Here is a 24004-nt window from a genome sequence, read left to right as displayed (position 1 = left end):
CCACCTGCTCCATGCTGGTGTTTACATTTCCACACGAGACTCCTCCCACCTCTACTTCATCTCACCCTATCACCATAACCCTCTGTTCCCTCCCCCTCATGTCATTATTCAGCTTCCCCTTAAATGTATCGATACCATTCACTTCTGCTGCTTCCCTCAGGAGCGAGTTCCACATTCTCTGGGTAAAGAAGTTTCCCCCAAATTCCTAATTGGACTTATCAGTAACTATCTTACATTCATGGCCCCCAGCTCTGGACTTGCCCAAAAAAGTCTTCTCCACATCCACTCGGTCAAACCCGTTCATAATGTTTAAGACCATCCCTCAACAGTCTATTTTCTAGAGAGAAGTCACAGGCTGTTCAATCTTTCCTGGTAGTTATAACTTCTCAGTTGTGGTATCAACCATGAGAGTTTTTTTGCACCTTCCCTATTGGCTCAAAATCTCTGTTGTATTACAGAGAGCAGAGTGCAGAGATATTCTCACCTCCCTCAACCCACTCTCCATCTGCATCTGTTCAGCCGGACTCAGTGACACTGTCTGACTGATACTGGGAGGGACGTTGTGTGGATGCAGGGTCAAGCTGTTCCATTGACCAAGATGCCAACTGTCACTGGCTGTGTACACACTGGTCACTGGCCGTGTACGCACTGGTCACTGGCTGTGTACACACTGGTCACTGGCTGTGTACACACTGGTCACTGGCTGTGTACGCACTGGTCACTGGCTGTGTATGCACTGATGTGTACACAGAGAGACTATTTTCTCCACATCACGGATAGTTTCTAGTTCAGTTGCAACCCTGAAACCTTGAGCCTTCAGTAACTCCATCTGGGCAATCCCTTCCGAAATCGATATTTCTCTCACTAGATTAGGAAATGAGCTAAAGCCACACAATGGAATTCCAGTAATTTACACTGACATTGAGGATAGGATTCCGATTATCTTATCACTGGAGGTTGGTCCGAAGTTAAACATTGACAGGTATAAACAGAGCTGGGTTGTAGGGAATAAGATTGGACAAAGGGGTCACTGTAGAACTCATCAGAAATTTGAACCCAAGTCTTTGCTCGGTAATGCAGAGCTGAAATATTTAAACTAATCTCATCAAGATAAATAATAGGGACAAAGAAAACAGCTGGAAGCCCTTCAGCAAAGGACATGCAAACCCTCTGCACTCCAAAAGACTTTAATCGAGTGACACCTCCAACCTGCCTCATGTGTTGTGAGCTCACGTTTCTCAGATAAATCTATTCAGAGTTTCTGGTCAGATTTTAATGAGCAGAACTGGAGTCAAATCTGCTCCAGACGGTTTGAGCCCAAAAAAGGGTTTCACAGTTTGAGTCTGATACAGAGGAGAGGAACCTTGGGAAATTCATATAGCACAGCTGGAAGGACAGGGCGGAGAGAGGGAGGGGGGCGGGAGAGAGAGAGACAGAGGGGCAGAGAGAGACAGGGAGAGACAAGGAGAGAGAGAGACAGACAGACAGGCAGAGTGAGTGTGACAGAGAGAGTGACAGAGAGAGAGACAGAGAGAGTGACAGAGAGAGAGAGGGGCGGGACGGGGCAGAGAGATAGAGATGGGGGGACAGGGCAGAGGTATAGGGACAGAGGAAGAGAGGGAGGGGACAGGACAGGGCGGAGAGAAAGAGAGAGAGAGGCAGGACAGGGCAGAGATATGGAGGAGGAGGAGAGAGAGAGAGAGAGAGAGCGAGAGACAGAGAGAGAGAAAAACAGAGAGACAGAGGGGGAGAGACAGAAAGAGGGAAAGGGGGTGAGAGAGAGAGAGAGCCAGAGACAGAGAGAGGGGAGGGGGGACAGGACAGGGCAGAGATATGGAGGAGGAGGAGAGAGAGAGAGAGAGAGAGCGAGACAGAGAGAGGCGGGACAGGGCAGAGAGACAGAGAGAAAGACAGAGAGGGAGAGAGAAAGAGGGAGAGAAAGAAAGAAAAAGAAAAAGAGAGAAGCAGAGAGTAAGAGGGAAAGAAAGAGAGAAAGAGGGAGAGTGAATTGAAGAGATGGAGAGAAAGAGAAAAAGAGAACGAACTAAAGAGAGTAAGAAACAAAGAGAGAGACAGAGAGAGGGAAAGAGAGAGAAAGAGAGAGAGAGTGAGGGAGAGAGACAAAGGGAGAGAGAGAAAGAAAGAGAGCGAAAGAGGGAGCGAGAGAGGGGATACAGGGTGGAGAGAGAGCACGAGGGTGGAGAGAAAGTGAGAGAGTGAGAGAGAGAGAGGAGAGGGAATGGGACAGTGCGGAGATTCAGAGAGAGGGAGGGTGGACAGGACTGGGTGGAGAGATAAAGAGAGAGCGGTAGGGAGAGCAAGGGGGGGAGAGAGAGAAGGAAAGCGACAGGGAGAACGGCAAAGACAGAGAGAGAGAGAGAGAAATAGATAAAGAGAGAGAAATGGACATGCAGAGAGAAAAGGAGAGAGAAAGAAACAATGAGAAAGAGCCAAAGAGAAAGAGAGTGGGAGAGGGAGGGGATACAGGGTGGAGAGAGAGAGAAAGCGGGACAGGGAGGAGAGATGGAGGGGGACAGGGTGGAGAGTGAGAGAGAGAGGGAGAGATGGAGGGGGAAGGGGTGGAGAGAGAGGGATGAGGCATAGAGAGGGGGCAGGGCAGTAAAAGGGAGAGGGAGAGGGGGTGGGCGGAGGGAGAGAGTGGGAGCGAGAGAGAGACGGGGGGGGAGGGAAAAGGGTGGCCTCCAAAACTGTCTTTTAATTTCAAGACTTGGCACTTCTCCAGTTCAAACTCGCTTTTCTATTTGACTCTTCATTCTCTGAGATTTCATTTCCTCTCCTGAAGACTGAGGAACAGGCTTCCTAAATACAAGCATTACTGAGAAACACTGTTCATGTGAATCGCAGGCTATAGGGAACATTGCAGCTGAACCCAGTTCTGTTCTTCACCAACAACTAGAGTTAGAGAGACAGAGAGAAACATTGGGCTGAATTTTCTCATGCCAGTGGGATGGGTGGGTAAATGGTTACGGGGCAGATTCCTGCCTCTTCGGGAAGAGTTTGTGATGTTTAATGGTCCTGCACTGTAGCTGGAACAGGAAACCCATTGGTCACCCATTAACAACTCCTTCATCTCCTTGTGGAGCTTGTTAAGATTTCTCTCTGGAACAGAATGGGATTTTCAATCTTTATTCTAGACGAAGGTGAACAATCTGGTGCACATTAGTGCACAGCTGTCAGGGTCACCAAGGGCCAAAAGGAAATTTGTTTCCATTTGGTCTTTTTGTGAAATATGAGGGATCAACGAGCACCAGGTGGACCTCGACCTCATGCCCATGGCCACTTTGCGCCATCTTTACCCTCCTGTCCTTTCACTACCTTAGTCCCCAACATGGCTGCCATCCACCTTCACCACTGGCCCCAGACTGGCAGCTCCTGCCTCTTGGAGGTGCCCAGTGCCTCAACTTGGGCGTTGAGCTCACCTCCTGCTCAATGAACCCAGCTATATTTATAAACAACGTCACGACAGGGTTCAGACACACTGTGTTGAGACCCAGAATTCATCCAGGTGTCAGGTTCCAGTCCCCACTCTGAAAATCCAGCCCCATAGAGAGAGAGACAGACAGAGAGAGACTGGGAGAGAGATAGAGAGACAGACAGAGAGACAGAGAGAGACAGAGACAGACAGAGAGACAGAGAGAGACAGACATACAGATACTGACAGGCAGACAGAGAGGGAGAGACACACACACAGATACAGAGAGACGGACAGAGAGATATATAAAGACATATACACACACACAGATACACACACACAGATACAGAAACAGGCACATTTACAGCAGGGGGTCACTGGATAATGATCAGACTGGCGCCTGGCTGAATTTCCTCTGCCTATTCTAAGGCTCTGAGGCTACTTTCTGCCGTCTTCACTGTTGTTTCAGCTAATGAGATACAGATGCGTCTGAATGGCTCTGCCTCAACTGCTAACTGTCAGAAAGCAGCTCTCATTGTCTCCCAGCCTGGTACAGTGCTGAGGGAGACACATCAGAAGGTTCTGCATCACCCGCCCAGTTTGTACACAGTTACCAGTCTTTGATTTGAAATCAGCATCAGGAGGTCCTCAGTCTGAGGGCAGATTGATGACATACCAAAATACACCAGCAGCTTCAGCAGAAAGTCAAAGAAAATCCCAAACTTCGGTCAGACCCCAATCAGATCAGCAGCCGAAACTCAAGAGCAGCAATTCCTGCAGTCACCCTGCACCACCCAGAGTCAGGACAGGCTGAGCTAACGTTCCACCAGGAGAACCCATCACTTTGCCAGGAGAACCCATCACTTCGCCAGGAGAACCCATTACTTCGCCAGGAGAACCCATCACTTCACCAGGAGAACCCATCACATCGCCAGGAGAACCCATCACATCGCCAGGAGAACCCATCACATCGCCATTGTGCACACAGCTCACACTCGTCTGTCAGGAAAGCCGGACACTGCATCACTCCCTCCCCTCAATATCCAATCCACAGCACAGCTGGGGTGGGCTATTAGTATCTAATGGAGAGAGGTGAGAAAGAGAGAGTGACAGGAGAATGAGAAGGAGATAGGATGAGACAGGAGAAAGAAGGTGAGAGAGGTACAGGTACAAGGAAGCTGCTGGGGCTGAGGCTCAGTTGAACATTTCAAAACTGAGATCGATGGATTTTTCTAGGGTGAGAGTATTAAGGATTCTGGAATCAAAGTGGGTGGATGGAGTTAGGATATAGGTCAGCCATGATCCAACTGAATAGTGGAACAGGCCTGAGGAGCTGAGTCCTGTTGAAGAGTCATACGGACTCGAAACGTTAACTGTGTCCCTCTATGCAGATGCTGTCAGACCTGCTGAGTTTTTCCAGGTATTTTTATTTTGTTGAGGAGCTGGGTCCAGTTCCCAGAGGGAGAGGCAGGAGAGCAAGTGATAAAACAGACTAACACAATAAAAACCAGAGAGCAGATCAAGCACCAGGACAGGCCAGGCCAATAACAAAACCATTGGAAATTTTAGTGAAACTTTGGCGACTCATGTTAGAAATGGAGAAATTACGACATTGACAGGACGATTGTTGTAAAGAAATATTCACAGGGTCAAAAGTCCTGGAATGAGAAATGAATATCCCGTGTGTCAGCCCATGACCATGGAAACCTGCAGGGATGGCAGAGTGGGAACAGCTTGGCAGTTACCCTGGTATCAGTCGTGTTAAATGTGGGGCTTGGGTGGAGTACTGAGTGAGACACTGAGCTCAGCTAGAACTGTCAGACAGACAGCAGCACACAGTTTCCTCACGCCTTGTCCCAGATCTATCCACACGGCTCAAGGGCAGCTCAGCTTGTGATTTAATGGCTTGGCCTCAGGAAACACTTAACCTCAAAAACAAACTTATCCTAAAAGCAATTTCTGTTTAAAGACTGGGTACACAGCCGGGTTAAACATACAGTTAAGTGCCCTCTGCACTGACCCCATTAAGTACTCCCAGGACAGGTACAGCACGGGGTTAGATACAGAGTAAAGCTCCCTCTACACTGTCCCCATCAAACACTCCCAGGACAGGTACAGCACGGGGTTAGATACAGAGTAAAGTTCCATCAGAGTCCGCTCCATCTTACTGCATATTTCCAACTTGAGTTGAATTACTGCAGTAACTGTTCCCTTTCCCCCACTCCCTCCAAGTTTAACACTCACTGACCTTAGACTGGGTATTGGGACAGGGTTGACATCCAGGGGACTCGCCCCTAGGGAAAGTCCTCAGCTTCTGAGCAGGAGCAGACAAACTGGACTAATCAGAGGCTGGAGCCTCAATCTGAGAGCAGCTGTGGTTTAATTGAGAAAATGCTGAGGTCACTGCCAATCAAAAAAAAACTGGTTGTGCAGTTCCTGGGCAGGATAGGGCGCAGTGAGGCTATTTTAGGAGGTTTCAATCTTGACCATTTTAAGCAGTGGCTTTAAAAGGCAGTGAAACAAATTCTTACAGAATGGCAGCCCTCAGAGATCAAAGCTCCAGCACCTTCCTGTTGGGTTACGGAGTCTGAATGATTCACTTCAACTTCACTGTCAATAAAACTCTTAAACACTTTGTTCAACTGTGTCAAAATCAGAACAGCGTCACAAGGTGGGGAGCTGTGTGCTTATCAATGGAGACTCCAGGAACACAAGACATCAACACATCACAACAAATGCCATGTTACTGAAGCTCAGAACAAGACACAGGCACCAGCTCCCCACCCTGTCACACCCACCCTGTCACACCCACCCCGTCACATCCACCCTGTCACACCCACCCCATCACACCCACCCTGTCACACCCACCCTGTCACACCCACCCCGTCACACCCACCCCGTCACACCCACCCTGTCACACCCACCCTGTCACACCCACCCCGTCACACCACCCTGTCACACCCACCCCATCACACCCACCCCGTCACACCCACCCCGTCACACCCACCCTGTCACACCCACCCTGTCACACCCACCCCGTCACACCCACCCCGTCACACCCACCCTGTAACACCCACCCTGTCACACCCACCCCGTCACACCCACCCCGTCACACACGCCCTGTCACACCCACCCTGTCACACCCACCCCATCACACCCACCCCGACATACCCACCCTGTCACACCCACCCCGCCCTGTCACACCCACCCTGTCACACCCACCCCGCCCTGTCACACCCACCCTGTCACACCCACCCTGTCACACCCACCCCGTCACACCCACCCCATCACACCCACCCTGTCACACCCATCCCGCCCTGTCACACCCACTCCATCACACCCAGCCCGTCACACCCACCCCACCCTGTCACACCCACCCCACCCTGTCACACCCACCCTGTCACACCCACCCTGTCACACCCACCCCGTCACACCCACCCCGTCACACACGCCCTGTCACACCCACCCTGTCACACCCACCCCATCACACCCACCCCGACATACCCACCCTGTCACACCCACCCCGCCCTGTCACACCCACCCTGTCACACCCACCCCGCCCTGTCACACCCACCCTGTCACACCCACCCTGTCACACCCACCCCGTCACACCCACCCCATCACACCCACCCTGTCACACCCATCCCGCCCTGTCACACCCACTCCATCACACCCAGCCCGTCACACCCACCCCACCCTGTCACACCCACCCCACCCTGTCACACCCACCCTGTCACACCCACCCCGTCACACCCAGCCCGTCACACCCACCCCGCCCTGTCACACCCACCCTGTCACACCCACCCCGTCACACCCAGCCTGTCACACCCAGCCCGTCACACCCACCCTGTCACACCCACCCCACCCTGTCACACCCACCACATCACACCCACACAACCCGTCACACCCACCCAGCCCTGTGACACCCACCCCACCCTGTCACACCCAGCCCACCGTGTCACACCCACCCCGTCACACCCACCCCACCCTGTCACCCACCCCACCCTGTCACACCCAGCCCACCGTGTCACACCCACCCCGTCACACCCACACCACCCTGTCACACCCACCACATCACACCCACACAACCCGTCACACCCACCCAGCCCTGTGACACCCACCCCACCCTGTCACACCCAGCCCACCGTGTCACACCCACCCCACCCTGTCACCCACCCCACCCTGTCACACCCAGCCCACCGTGTCACACCCACCCCGTCACACCCACCCCGCCCTGTCACCCACCCCACCCTGTCACACCCACCCCACCCCGTCACACCCACAATGCACCATCACACTCACCCCGCACCATCACACCCACAATGCACCATCACACCCACAATGCACCATCACACCTGCCGCGCACCATCAGACCCAAAATGCACCATTACACACACCCCGCACCATCACACCCACCCCGCACCATCACACCCACAATGTACCATTACACACACCCCGCACCATCACACACACAATGCACCATCATACCCACAATGCACCATCACACCCACCCCGCACCATCACACCCACCCCGCACCATCACACCCACAATGCACCATTACACACACCCCGCACCATCACACCCACCCCGCACCATCACACCCACAATGCACCATCACACCCAAAATGCACCATCACACCCACAATGCACCATCATACCCACCCCGCACCATCACACCCACAATGCATCATCACACCCACAATTCACCATCACACCCACAATGCACCATCACACCCACAATTCACCATCACACCCAAAATGCACCATCACACCCACAATGCACCATCATACCCAACCCGCACCATCACACCCACAATGCACCATCACACACACAATGCACCATCATACCCACAATGCACCATCACACCTACCGCGCACCCTCACACCCAAAATGCACCATCACACACACAATGCACCATCACACCCACCCCGCACCGTCACACCCACAATGCACCATCACACACACAATGCACCATCACACCCACCCCGCACCAACACATCCACAATGCACCATCACACCCACCCCACACCATCACACCCACAATGCACCATCACACCCACAATGCAACGTCACACCCACCCCGCACCATCACACCCAAAATGCACCATCACACCCACAATGCATCATCTCACCCACAATGCACCATCACACACGCAATGCACCATCACACCCACAATGCACCATCACACCCACCCTGCACCATCACACCCACACTGCACCATCACACCCACAATGCACCACCACACCCACAATGCACCATCACACCCACCCCGCACCATCACACCCACAATGCACCATCATACCCATTATGCACCATCTCACCCACCCTGCACCATCACACCCACAATGCACCATCACACCCACAATACACCATCAAAACCACAATGCAACATCACACCCACAATGCACCATCAAAACCACAATGCACCATCACATCCACCCCGCAGCATCACACCCACAATGCACCATCACACCCACCCCGCACCAACACACCCACAATGCAACATCACACCCACAATGCACCATCACACCCACAATGCACCATCACACCCACACCGCACCATCACACCCACAATGCACCGTCACACCCACAATGCACCATCACACCCACAATGCACCATCAAACCCACCCTGCACCATCAAATCCACAATGCACCATCACACCCACACCGCACCATCACACCCACAATGCACCGTCACACCCACAATGCACAATCACACCCACAATGCACCATCAAAACCACAATGCACAATCACACCCACCCCGCACCATCACACACACACCCACCCCGCACCATCACACCCACCCCGCACCATCTTACCCACAATGCACCATCACACCCACCCCGCACCATCACACCCACCCCGCACCATCACACCCACAATGCACCATCACACCCACCCCGCACCATCACACCCGCCCCGCACCATCTCACCCACAATGCACCATCACACCCACCCCGCACCATCTCACCCACAATGCACCATCACACCCACCCCGCACCATCAAACCCACAATGCACCATCACACCCACCCCGCACCATCTCACCCACAATGCACCATCACAGACACCCCGCACCATCTCACCGACAATGCACCATCACACCCACCCCACAGCATCACACCCACAATGCATCATCACACCCACCCCGCAGCATCACAACCACCCCGCACCATCACACCCACAATGCACCATCACACCCACACCGCACCGTCACACCCACAATGCACCGTCACACCCACAATGCACCGTCACACCCACAATGCACCGTCACAACCACAATGCACCATCACACCCACAATGCACCATCACACCCACCCCGCAAAGTCACACCCACCCCGCACCGTCACTCCCACCCCGCACCATCACACCCACAATGCACCATCACACCCACAATGCACCATCAAACCCACCCCGCAACATCACACCCACAATGCACCATCACACCCACAATGCACCATCAAACCCACCCTGCATCATCACATCCACAATGCACCATCACACCCACAATGCACCATCACACCCACAATGCACCATCAAACCCACCCTGCACCATCAAATCCACAATGCACGATCACACCCATCTCACACCATCACACCCACAATGCACCATCACACTCACAATGCACCATCACACCCACAATGCACCATCACACCCACCCCGCACCACCACACCCACAATGCATCATCACACCCACAATGCACCATCACACCCAAACCGCACCAGCACACCCACAATGCACCATCACACGCCCCACGCAACATAACACTCACAATGCACCATCACACGCCCCACGCACCATAACACTCACAATGCACCATCATACCCACCCCGCACCATCACACCCAAAATGCACCATCACACCAACCCCGCACCATCACACCCACAATGCACCATCACACCCACAATGCACCATCACACCCACCCCGCACCAACACAACCACAATGCAAGATCACACCCATAATGCACCATCACACCCACAATGCACCATCACACCCACCCGCACCAACACACCCACAATGTAAAATCACACCCACAATGCACCATCACACCCACAATGCACCATCACACCCACAATGCACCAACACACCCACCCGGCACCATCACCCCCACAATGCACCATCACACTCACAATGCACCATCACACCCACAATGCACCATCACATCCACCCCGAACCATCACACCCACAGTGCACCATCACACCCAACCCACACCATCACACCCACAATGCACCATCATACCCATAATGCACCATCACACCAACCCAGCACCATCACACCCACCCCGCACCAACATACCCACCCCGCACCATCACACCCACAATGCACCATCACACCCACCCCGCACCATCACACCCACAATGCACCATCACACCCACAATGCACCATCAAAACCACAATGCACCATCACACCCACAATGCACCATCAAAACCACAATGCACCTTCACACCCACCCCGCACCTTCACACCCACAATGCACCATCACATCCACAATGCACCATCACATCCACCACGAACCATCACACCCACAGTGCACCATCACACCAACGCCACACCATCACACCCACAATGCACCATCATACCCATAATGCACCAACACACCAACCCAGCACCATCACACCCACCCCGCACCAACATACCCACCCTGCACCATCACACCCACAATGCACCATCACACCCACAATGCACCATCACACCCACAATGCACCATCACACCAACCCTGCAACATCTCACCCACAATGCACCATCACACACACCCCGCACCCTCACACACACAATGCACCATCACACCCACCCCGCACCATCACACACACAATGCACCATCACAACCACCCCGCAACATCACACCCACAATGCACCATCACACCCACCCCGCACCATCACACCCACAATGCACCATCACACCCACAATGCACCATCATACCCACAATGCACCATCACACCCACACGTAACCATCACACCCACAATGCACCATCTCACCCACAATGCACCATCACACTCACAATGCACCATCACACCAACCCTGAACCATCTCACCCACAATGCACCATCACACCCACCCGAAACCATCACACGCACCCCGCAGCATCACACCCACAATGCACCATCACACCCACAATGCACCATCGCACCCACAATGCACCATCACAACGACCCTCCACCATGACACCCAACCTGCACCAGCACACCCACCCCGGACCATCACACGCACAATGCACCATCACACCCACCGTGCACCAGCACACGCACAATGCACCATCATACCCATAATGCACCGTCACAGCCACCCCGCATCATCATACCCACACTGCACCACCACAGCCACCCCGGATAATCAAACCCACCGCGCACCGTCACACCCACAATGCACCATCAAACCAATCCCGCACCATCACACCCACAATGCACCATCATACCCACAATGCACCATCACACCCACCCCGCAACATCACACCCACAATGCACCATCACACCCACAATGCACCATCAAACCCACCCTGCACCATCAAATCCACAATGCACCATCACACCCACCTCACACCATCACACCCGCAATGCACCATCGCACCCACAAATCTGCATCACACCCACCACGCACCATCGCACCCACAATGCACCGTCACACACACAAAGCACCGTCACACCTACAATGCATCATCACACCCACAATGCACCGTCACACCCACCCCGCACCGTCACACCCACCCCGCACCGTCACACCCACCCCGCAGCATCACACCCACAATGCACCGTCACTCCCACCCCGCACCGACACTCCCACCCCGCACCATCACACCCACAATGCACCATCACACCCATAATGCACCATCACACCCACAATGCACGATCACACCCACCTCACACCATCACACCCACAATGCACCATCACACCCACAATGCACCATCACACCCACAATGCACCAACACACCCACCCGGCACCATCACCCCACAATGCACCATCACACTCACAATGCACCATCACACCCACAATGCACCAACACACTCACAATGCACCGTCACACCCACAATGCACCATCACACTCACAATGCACCGTCACACCCACAATGCACCATCACACCCACCCCGCACCACCACACCCACAATGCACCAACACACCCACAATGCACCAACACACCCACCACGCACCATCACACCCACAATGCACCATCATATCCACCCCGAACCATCACACCCACAGTGCACCATCACACCCAACCCACACCATCACACCCACAATGCACCATCATACCCACCCCACACCATCACACCCAAAATGCACCATCACACCAACAATGCAACATCACACCCACAATGCACCATCACACCCAAAATGCACCATTACACCCACAATGCAGCGTCACGCCCACAATGCACCATCACACCCACAATGCACAGTCACACCCACCCCATACCATCATACCCACAATGCACCATCACACCCTCCCCTCACCATCACACCCACAATGCACCATCACACCCAAAATGCACCATCACCCCCACCCCGCACAGTCACACCCAACCCGCACCATCACACCCACAATGCACCATCACACACACAATGCACCATCACACCCACCCCGCACCATCACACCCACCCAGCACCATTACACCCACAATGCACCATCACACCCTCAATGCACCATCACACCCACAATGCACCATCACACCCACAATGCACCATCACATCCACCCCGAACCATCACACCCACAGTGCACCATCACACCAACGCCGCACCATCACACCCACAATGCACCATCGCACCCACAATGCACCATCACAACGACCCTCCACCATGACACCCAACCTGCACCATCACACCCACCGCGCACCATCACACGCACAATGCACCATCACACACACAATGCACCATCACACCCACCCCGCACCATCACACCCACCCAGCACCATTACACCCACAATGCACCATCACACCCACCACGCACCGTCAGACCCACAATGCACCATCACACCCACCCCGCACCATCACACCCACAATGCACCATCACACCCACAATGCACCATCACATCCACCCCGAACCATCACACCCACAGTGCACCATCACACCAACGCCGCACCATCACACCAACGCCGCACCATCACACCCACAATGCACCATCATACCCATAATGCACCAACACACCAACCCAGCACCATCACACCCACCCCGCACCAACATACCCACCCTGCACCATAACACCCACAATGCACCATCACACCCACCCCGCACCATCACACCCACAATGCACCATCACACCAACCCCGCACCATCTCACCCACAATGCACCATCACACCCACAATGCACCATCACACCAACCCTAAACCATCTCACCCACAATGCACCATCACACACACCTCGCACCATCACACACACCCCGCACCATCACACCCACAATGCACCATCACACACACCCCGCACCATCACACCCACAATGCACCATCACACACAACCCACACCATCACACCCACAATGCACCATCACACCCACAGTGCACCGTCACACCCACAACGCACCATCACACCCACAACGCACCATCACACCCACAACGCACCATCACACCCACAACGCACCATCACACCCACCCCGCACCATCACACCCACCCCGCACCATCACACCCACCCCGCACCATCACACCCACCCCACACCATCACACCCACAACGCACCATCACACCCACCCCGCACCACCACACCCACAATGCATCATCACACCCACAATGCACCATCACACCCAATACACACCAGCGCACACACAATGCACCATCACAGCCACAATGCACCATCACACTCACAATGCACCATCACACTCACAATGCACCGTCACACTCACAATGCACCGTCACACCCACAATGCACCATCACACCCACAATGCACCATCACACCCACCCCGCACCACCGCACCCACAATGCACCATCACACCCACAAAGCACCATCACACCCACAATGCACCAACACACCCACCCCGCACCATCACACCCACAATGCACCATCACATCCACCCCGAACCATCACACCCACAGTGCACCATCACACCCAACCCACACCATCACACCCACAATGCACTATCATACCCACCCCACACCATCACACCCAAAATGCACAATCACACCAGCCCGTCACCATCACACCAACAATGCAACATCACACCCACAATGCACCATCACACCCAAAATGCACCATCACACCCACAATGCAGCATCACGCCCACAATGCACCATCACACCCACAATGCACAATCACACCCACCCCATACCATCATACCCACAATGCACCATCACACCCTCCCCTCACCATCACACCCACAATGCACCATCTCACCCAAAATGCACCATCACACCCACCCCGCACCATCACACCCACCCCGCACCATCACACCCACCCAGCACCATTACACCCACAATGCACCATCACACCCACCACGCACCGGCAGACCCACAATGCACCATCACACCCACCCCGCACCGTCACACCCACAATGCACCATCACACCCACAATGCACCATCACATCCACCCCGAACCATCACACCCACAGTGCACCATCACACCAACGCCGCACCATCACACCCACAATGCAGCATCATACCCATAATGCACCAACACACCAACCCAGCACCATCACACCCACCCCGCACCAAAATACCCACCCTGCACCATAACACCCACAATGCACCATCACACCCACCCCGCACCATCACACCCACAATGCACCATCACACCAACCCCGCACCATCTCACCCACAATGCACCATCACACCCACAATGCACCATCACACCAACCCTGAACCATCTCACCCACAATGCACCATCACACACACCCCGCACCATCACACCCACCCCGCACCATCACACCCACAATGCACCATCACACCCACCCCGCACCATCACACTCACCCCACACCATCACACCCACAATGCACCATCACACCATCAATGCACCGTCACACCCACCCCGCACCGTCACACCCACCCCGCAGCATCACACCCACAATGCACCGTCACTCCCACCCCCGCACCATCACACCCACAATGCACCATCACACCCACAATGCACAATCACACCCACCCCATACCATCATACCCACAATGCACCATCACACCCTCCCCTCACCATCACACCCACAATGCACCATCTCACCCAAAATGCACCATCACCCCCACCCCGCACAGTCACACCCAACCCGCACCATCACACCCACAATGCACCATCACACACACAATGCACCATCACACCCACAATGCACCATCACACACACAATGCACCATCACACACACAATGCACCATCACACCCACCCAGCACCATTACACCCACAATGCACCATCACACCCACCACGCACCGTCAGACCCACAATGCACCATCACACCCACCCCGCACCATCACACCCACAATGCACCATCACATCCACAATGCAACATCACATCCATCCCGAACCATCACACCCACAGTGCACCATCACACCAACGCCGCACCATCACACCCACAATGCACCATCATACCCATAATGCACCAACACACCAACCCAGCACCATCACACCCACCCGGCACCAACATACCCACCCTGCACCATAACACCCACAATGCACCATCACACCCACAATGCACCATCACACCAACCCCGCACCATCTCACCCACAATGCACCATCACACCCATAATGCACCATCACACCAACCCTGAACCATCTCACCCACAATGCACCATCACACACGCCCCGCACCATCACACACACCCCGCACCATCACACCCACCCCGCACCATCACACCCACAATGCACCATCACACACACCCCGCACCATCACACCCACAATGCACCATCACACACAACCCACACCATCACACCCACAATGCACCATCACACACACCCCGCACCATCACACCCACCATGGACTATCTCACACATAATGCACCGTCACACCCACCCCGCACCATCACACCCACAATGCACCATCACACCCACCCAGCACCATCACACCCACAATGCACCATCGCACCCACAATGCACCATCACAACGACCCTCCACCATGACACCCAACCTGCACCATCACACCCACCGCGCACCATCACACGCACAATGCACCATCATACCCATAATGCACCATCACACCCACCCCGAACCATCACACCCACCCCGGACCATCACACCCACTCCGCATCATCATACCCACCCTGCACCACCACAGCCACACCGGATAATCAAACCCACCGCGCACCGTCACACCCACAATGCACCATCACACCCACCCCGCACAATCACACCTACAATGCACTGTCACACCCACAATGCACCATCAAACCCGCCCCGCTTCATCACACACACAATGCACCATCACACCCACTATGCACCATCACACCCACAATGCACCATCACACCCACAATGCACCATTACACACACAACGCACCATCACACCCACCCCGCACCATCACACCTACCCCGCACCATCACACCCACAACGCACCATCACACCCACCCCGCACCACCACACCCACAATGCATCATCACACCCACAATGCACCATCACACCCAATCCACACCAGCACACCCACAATGCACCATCACAGCCACAATGCACCATCACACCCACAATGCACCAACACACCCACAATGCACCAACACACCCACCCGGCACCATCACCCCCACAATGCACCATCACACTCACAATGCACCATCACACCCACAATGCACCAACACACTCACAATGCACCGTCACACCCACAATGCACCATCACACTCACAATGCACCGTCACACCCACAATGCACCATCACACCGACCCTGCACCAACACACCCACAATGCACCATCACACCCACAATGCACCATCACACCCACAATGCACCATCACACCCACAATGCACCAACACACCCACCCCGCACCATCACACCCACAATGCACCATCACATCCACCCCGAACCATCACACCCACAGTGCACCATCACACCCAACCCACACCATCACACTCACAATGCATCATCATACCCACCCCACACCATCACACCCAAAATGCACCATCACACCAGCCCCTCACCATCACACCAACAATGCAACATCACACCCACAATGCACCATCACACCCAAAATGCACCATCACACCCACAATGCAGCATCATGCCCACAATGCACCATCACACCCACAATGCACAATCACACCCACCCATACCATCATACCCACAATGCACCATCACACCCTCCCCTCACCATCACACCCACAATGCACCATCTCACCCAAAATGCACCATCACCCCCACCCCGCACAGTCACACCCAACCCGCACCATCACACCCACAATGCACCATCTCACCCACAATGCACCATCACACCCACCCCGCACCATCTCACCCACAATGCACCATCACACCCACCCCGCACCATCAAACCCACAATGCACCATCACACCCACCCCGCACCATCTCACCCACAATGCACCATCACAGACACCCCGCACCATCTCACCGACAATGCACCATCACACCCACCCCACAGCATCACACCCACAATGCATCATCACACCCACCCCGCAGCATCACAACCACCCCGCACCATCACACCCACAATGCACCATCACACCCACACCGCACCGTCACACCCACAATGCACCGTCACACCCACAATGCACCGTCACACCCACAATGCACCGTCACACCCACAATGCACCGTCACAACCACAATGCACCATCACACCCACAATGCACCATCACACCCACCCCGCAAAGTCACACCCACCACGCACCGTCACTCCCACCCCGCACCATCACACCCACAATGCACCATCACACCCACAATGCACCATCAAACCCACCCCGCAACATCACACCCACAATGCACCATCACACCCACAATGCACCATCAAACCCACCCTGCATCATCACATCCACAATGCACCATCACACCCACAATGCACCATCACACCCACAATGCACCATCAAACCCACCCTGCACCATCAAATCCACAATGCACGATCACACTCACAATGCACCATCACACCCACAATGCACCATCACACCCACCCCGCACCACCACACCCACAATGCATCATCACACCCACAATGCACCATCACACCCAAACCGCACCAGCACACCCACAATGCACCATCACACCCACAATGCACCATCACACGCCCCACGCAACATAACACTCACAATGCACCATCACACGCCCCACGCACCATAACACTCACAATGCACCATCATACCCACCCCGCACCATCACACCCAAAATGCACCATCACACCAACCCCGCACCATCACACCCACAATGCACCATCACACCCACAATGCACCATCACACCCACCCCGCACCAACACAACCACAATGCAAGATCACACCCATAATGCACCATCACACCCACAATGCACCATCACACCCACCCGCACCAACACACCCACAATGTAAAATCACACCCACAATGCACCATCACACCCACAATGCACCATCACACCCACAATGCACCAACACACCCACCCGGCACCATCACCCCCACAATGCACCATCACACTCACAATGCACCATCACACCCACAATGCACCATCACATCCACCCCGAACCATCACACCCACAGTGCACCATCACACCCAACCCACACCATCACACCCACAATGCACCATCATACCCATAATGCACCATCACACCAACCCAGCACCATCACACCCACCCCGCACCAACATACCCACCCCGCACCATCACACCCACAATGCACCATCACACCCACCCCGCACCATCACACCCACAATGCACCATCACACCCACAATGCACCATCAAAACCACAATGCACCATCACACCCACAATGCACCATCAAAACCACAATGCACCTTCACACCCACCCCGCACCTTCACACCCACAATGCACCATCACATCCACAATGCACCATCACATCCACCACGAACCATCACACCCACAGTGCACCATCACACCAACGCCACACCATCACACCCACAATGCACCATCATACCCATAATGCACCAACACACCAACCCAGCACCATCACACCCACCCCGCACCAACATACCCACCCTGCACCATCACACCCACAATGCACCATCACACCCACAATGCACCATCACACCCACAATGCACCATCACACCAACCCTGCAACATCTCACCCACAATGCACCATCACACACACCCCGCACCCTCACACACACAATGCACCATCACACCCACCCCGCACCATCACACACACAATGCACCATCACAACCACCCCGCAACATCACACCCACAATGCACCATCACACCCACCCCGCACCATCACACCCACAATGCACCATCACACCCACAATGCACCATCATACCCACAATGCACCATCACACCCACACGTAACCATCACACCCACAATGCACCATCTCACCCACAATGCACCATCACACTCACAATGCACCATCACACTCACAATGCACCATCACACCAACCCTGAACCATCTCACCCACAATGCACCATCACACCCACCCGAAACCATCACACGCACCCCGCAGCATCACACCCACAATGCACCATCACACCCACAATGCACCATCGCACCCACAATGCACCATCACAACGACCCTCCACCATGACACCCAACCTGCACCAGCACACCCACCCCGGACCATCACACGCACAATGCACCATCACACCCACCGTGCACCAGCACACGCACAATGCACCATCATACCCATAATGCACCGTCACAGCCACCCCGCATCATCATACCCACACTGCACCACCACAGCCACCCCGGATAATCAAACCCACCGCGCACCGTCACACCCACAATGCACCATCAAAACAATCCCGCACCATCACACCCACAATGCACCATCATACCCACAATGCACCATCACACCCACCCCGCAACATCACACCCACAATGCACCATCACACCCACAATGCACCATCAAACCCACCCTGCACCATCAAATCCACAATGCACCATCACACCCACCTCACACCATCACACCCGCAATGCACCATCGCACCCACAAATCTGCATCACACCCACCACGCACCATCGCACCCACAATGCACCGTCACACACACAAAGCACCGTCACACCTACAATGCATCATCACACCCACAATGCACCGTCACACCCACCCCGCACCGTCACACCCACCCCGCACCGTCACACCCACCCCGCAGCATCACACCCACAATGCACCGTCACTCCCACCCCGCACCGACACTCCCACCCCGCACCATCACACCCACAATGCACCATCACACCCATAATGCACCATCACACCCACAATGCACGATCACACCCACCTCACACCATCACACCCACAATGCACCATCACACCCACAATGCACCATCACACCCACAATGCACCAACACACCCACCCGGCACCATCACCCCCACAATGCACCATCACACTCACAATGCACCATCACACCCACAATGCACCAACACACTCACAATGCACCGTCACACCCACAATGCACCATCACACTCACAATGCACCGTCACACCCACAATGCACCATCACACCCACCCCGCACCACCACACCCACAATGCACCAACACACCCACAATGCACCATCACACGCCCCACGCAACATAACACTCACAATGCACCATCACACGCCCCACGCACCATAACACTCACAATGCACCATCATACCCACCCCGCACCATCACACCCAAAATGCACCATCACACCAACCCCGCACCATCACACCCACAATGCACCATCACACCCACAATGCACCATCACACCCACCCCGCACCAACACAACCACAATGCAAGATCACACCCATAATGCACCATCACACCCACAATGCACCATCACACCCACCCGCACCAACACACCCACAATGTAAAATCACACCCACAATGCACCATCACACCCACAATGCACCATCACACCCACAATGCACCAACACACCCACCCGGCACCATCACCCCCACAATGCACCATCACACTCACAATGCACCATCACACCCACAATGCACCATCACATCCACCCCGAACCATCACACCCACAGTGCACCATCACACCCAACCCACACCATCACACCCACAATGCACCATCATACCCATAATGCACCATCACACCAACCCAGCACCATCACACCCACCCCGCACCAACATACCCACCCCGCACCATCACACCCACAATGCACCATCACACCCACCCCGCACCATCACACCCACAATGCACCATCACACCCACAATGCACCATCAAAACCACAATGCACCATCACACCCACAATGCACCATCAAAACCACAATGCACCTTCACACCCACCCCGCACCTTCACACCCACAATGCACCATCACATCCACAATGCACCATCACATCCACCACGAACCATCACACCCACAGTGCACCATCACACCAACGCCACACCATCACACCCACAATGCACCATCATACCCATAATGCACCAACACACCAACCCAGCACCATCACACCCACCCCGCACCAACATACCCACCCTGCACCATCACACCCACAATGCACCATCACACCCACAATGCACCATCACACCCACAATGCACCATCACACCAACCCTGCAACATCTCACCCACAATGCACCATCACACACACCCCGCACCCTCACACACACAATGCACCATCACACCCACCCCGCACCATCACACACACAATGCACCATCACAACCACCCCGCAACATCACACCCACAATGCACCATCACACCCACCCCGCACCATCACACCCACAATGCACCATCACACCCACAATGCACCATCATACCCACAATGCACCATCACACCCACACGTAACCATCACACCCACAATGCACCATCTCACCCACAATGCACCATCACACTCACAATGCACCATCACACTCACAATGCACCATCACACCAACCCTGAACCATCTCACCCACAATGCACCATCACACCCACCCGAAACCATCACACGCACCCCGCAGCATCACACCCACAATGCACCATCACACCCACAATGCACCATCGCACCCACAATGCACCATCACAACGACCCTCCACCATGACACCCAACCTGCACCAGCACACCCACCCCGGACCATCACACGCACAATGCACCATCACACCCACCGTGCACCAGCACACGCACAATGCACCATCATACCCATAATGCACCGTCACAGCCACCCCGCATCATCATACCCACACTGCACCACCACAGCCACCCCGGATAATCAAACCCACCGCGCACCGTCACACCCACAATGCACCATCAAAACAATCCCGCACCATCACACCCACAATGCACCATCATACCCACAATGCACCATCACACCCACCCCGCAACATCACACCCACAATGCACCATCACACCCACAATGCACCATCAAACCCACCCTGCACCATCAAATCCACAATGCACCATCACACCCACCTCACACCATCACACCCGCAATGCACCATCGCACCCACAAATCTGCATCACACCCACCACGCACCATCGCACCCACAATGCACCGTCACACACACAAAGCACCGTCACACCTACAATGCATCATCACACCCACAATGCACCGTCACACCCACCCCGCACCGTCACACCCACCCCGCACCGTCACACCCACCCCGCAGCATCACACCCACAATGCACCGTCACTCCCACCCCGCACCGACACTCCCACCCCGCACCATCACACCCACAATGCACCATCACACCCATAATGCACCATCACACCCACAATGCACGATCACACCCACCTCACACCATCACACCCACAATGCACCATCACACCCACAATGCACCATCACACCCACAATGCACCAACACACCCACCCGGCACCATCACCCCACAATGCACCATCACACTCACAATGCACCATCACACCCACAATGCACCAACACACTCACAATGCACCGTCACACCCACAATGCACCATCACACTCACAATGCACCGTCACACCCACAATGCACCATCACACCCACCCCGCACCACCACACCCACAATGCACCAACACACCCACAATGCACCAACACACCCACCACGCACCATCACACCCACAATGCACCATCATATCCACCCCGAACCATCACACCCACAGTGCACCATCACACCCAACCCACACCATCACACCCACAATGCACCATCATACCCACCCCACACCATCACACCCAAAATGCACCATCACACCAACAATGCAACATCACACCCACAATGCACCATCACACCCAAAATGCACCATTACACCCACAATGCAGCGTCACGCCCACAATGCACCATCACACCCACAATGCACAGTCACACCCACCCCATACCATCATACCCACAATGCACCATCACACCCTCCCCTCACCATCACACCCACAATGCACCATCACACCCAAAATGCACCATCACCCCCCACCCCGCACAGTCACACCCAACCCGCACCATCACACCCACAATGCACCATCACACACACAATGCACCATCACACCCACCCCGCACCATCACACCCACCCAGCACCATTACACCCACAATGCACCATCACACCCTCAATGCACCATCACACCCACAATGCACCATCACACCCACAATGCACCATCACATCCACCCCGAACCATCACACCCACAGTGCACCATCACACCAACGCCGCACCATCACACCCACAAT

General features: G+C 54.8%; 1 protein-coding gene across 1 annotated transcript in view; it reads right to left on the bottom strand.

Annotated features, from left to right (window-relative positions):
* LOC121269074 (insulin-like growth factor-binding protein 4) overlaps window positions 1–24004 on the bottom strand; it is a 125384-nt gene that overhangs the window by 31606 nt on the left and 69774 nt on the right. The window lies entirely within an intron of this gene.

This window comes from Carcharodon carcharias, chromosome 23 (genome assembly GCF_017639515.1).
Source record: "Carcharodon carcharias isolate sCarCar2 chromosome 23, sCarCar2.pri, whole genome shotgun sequence".
NCBI lineage: Eukaryota > Metazoa > Chordata > Chondrichthyes > Lamniformes > Lamnidae > Carcharodon > Carcharodon carcharias.
Note: the sequence above shows the minus strand (reverse complement) of the source record. Positions and strands in the feature narration are given on the sequence as shown.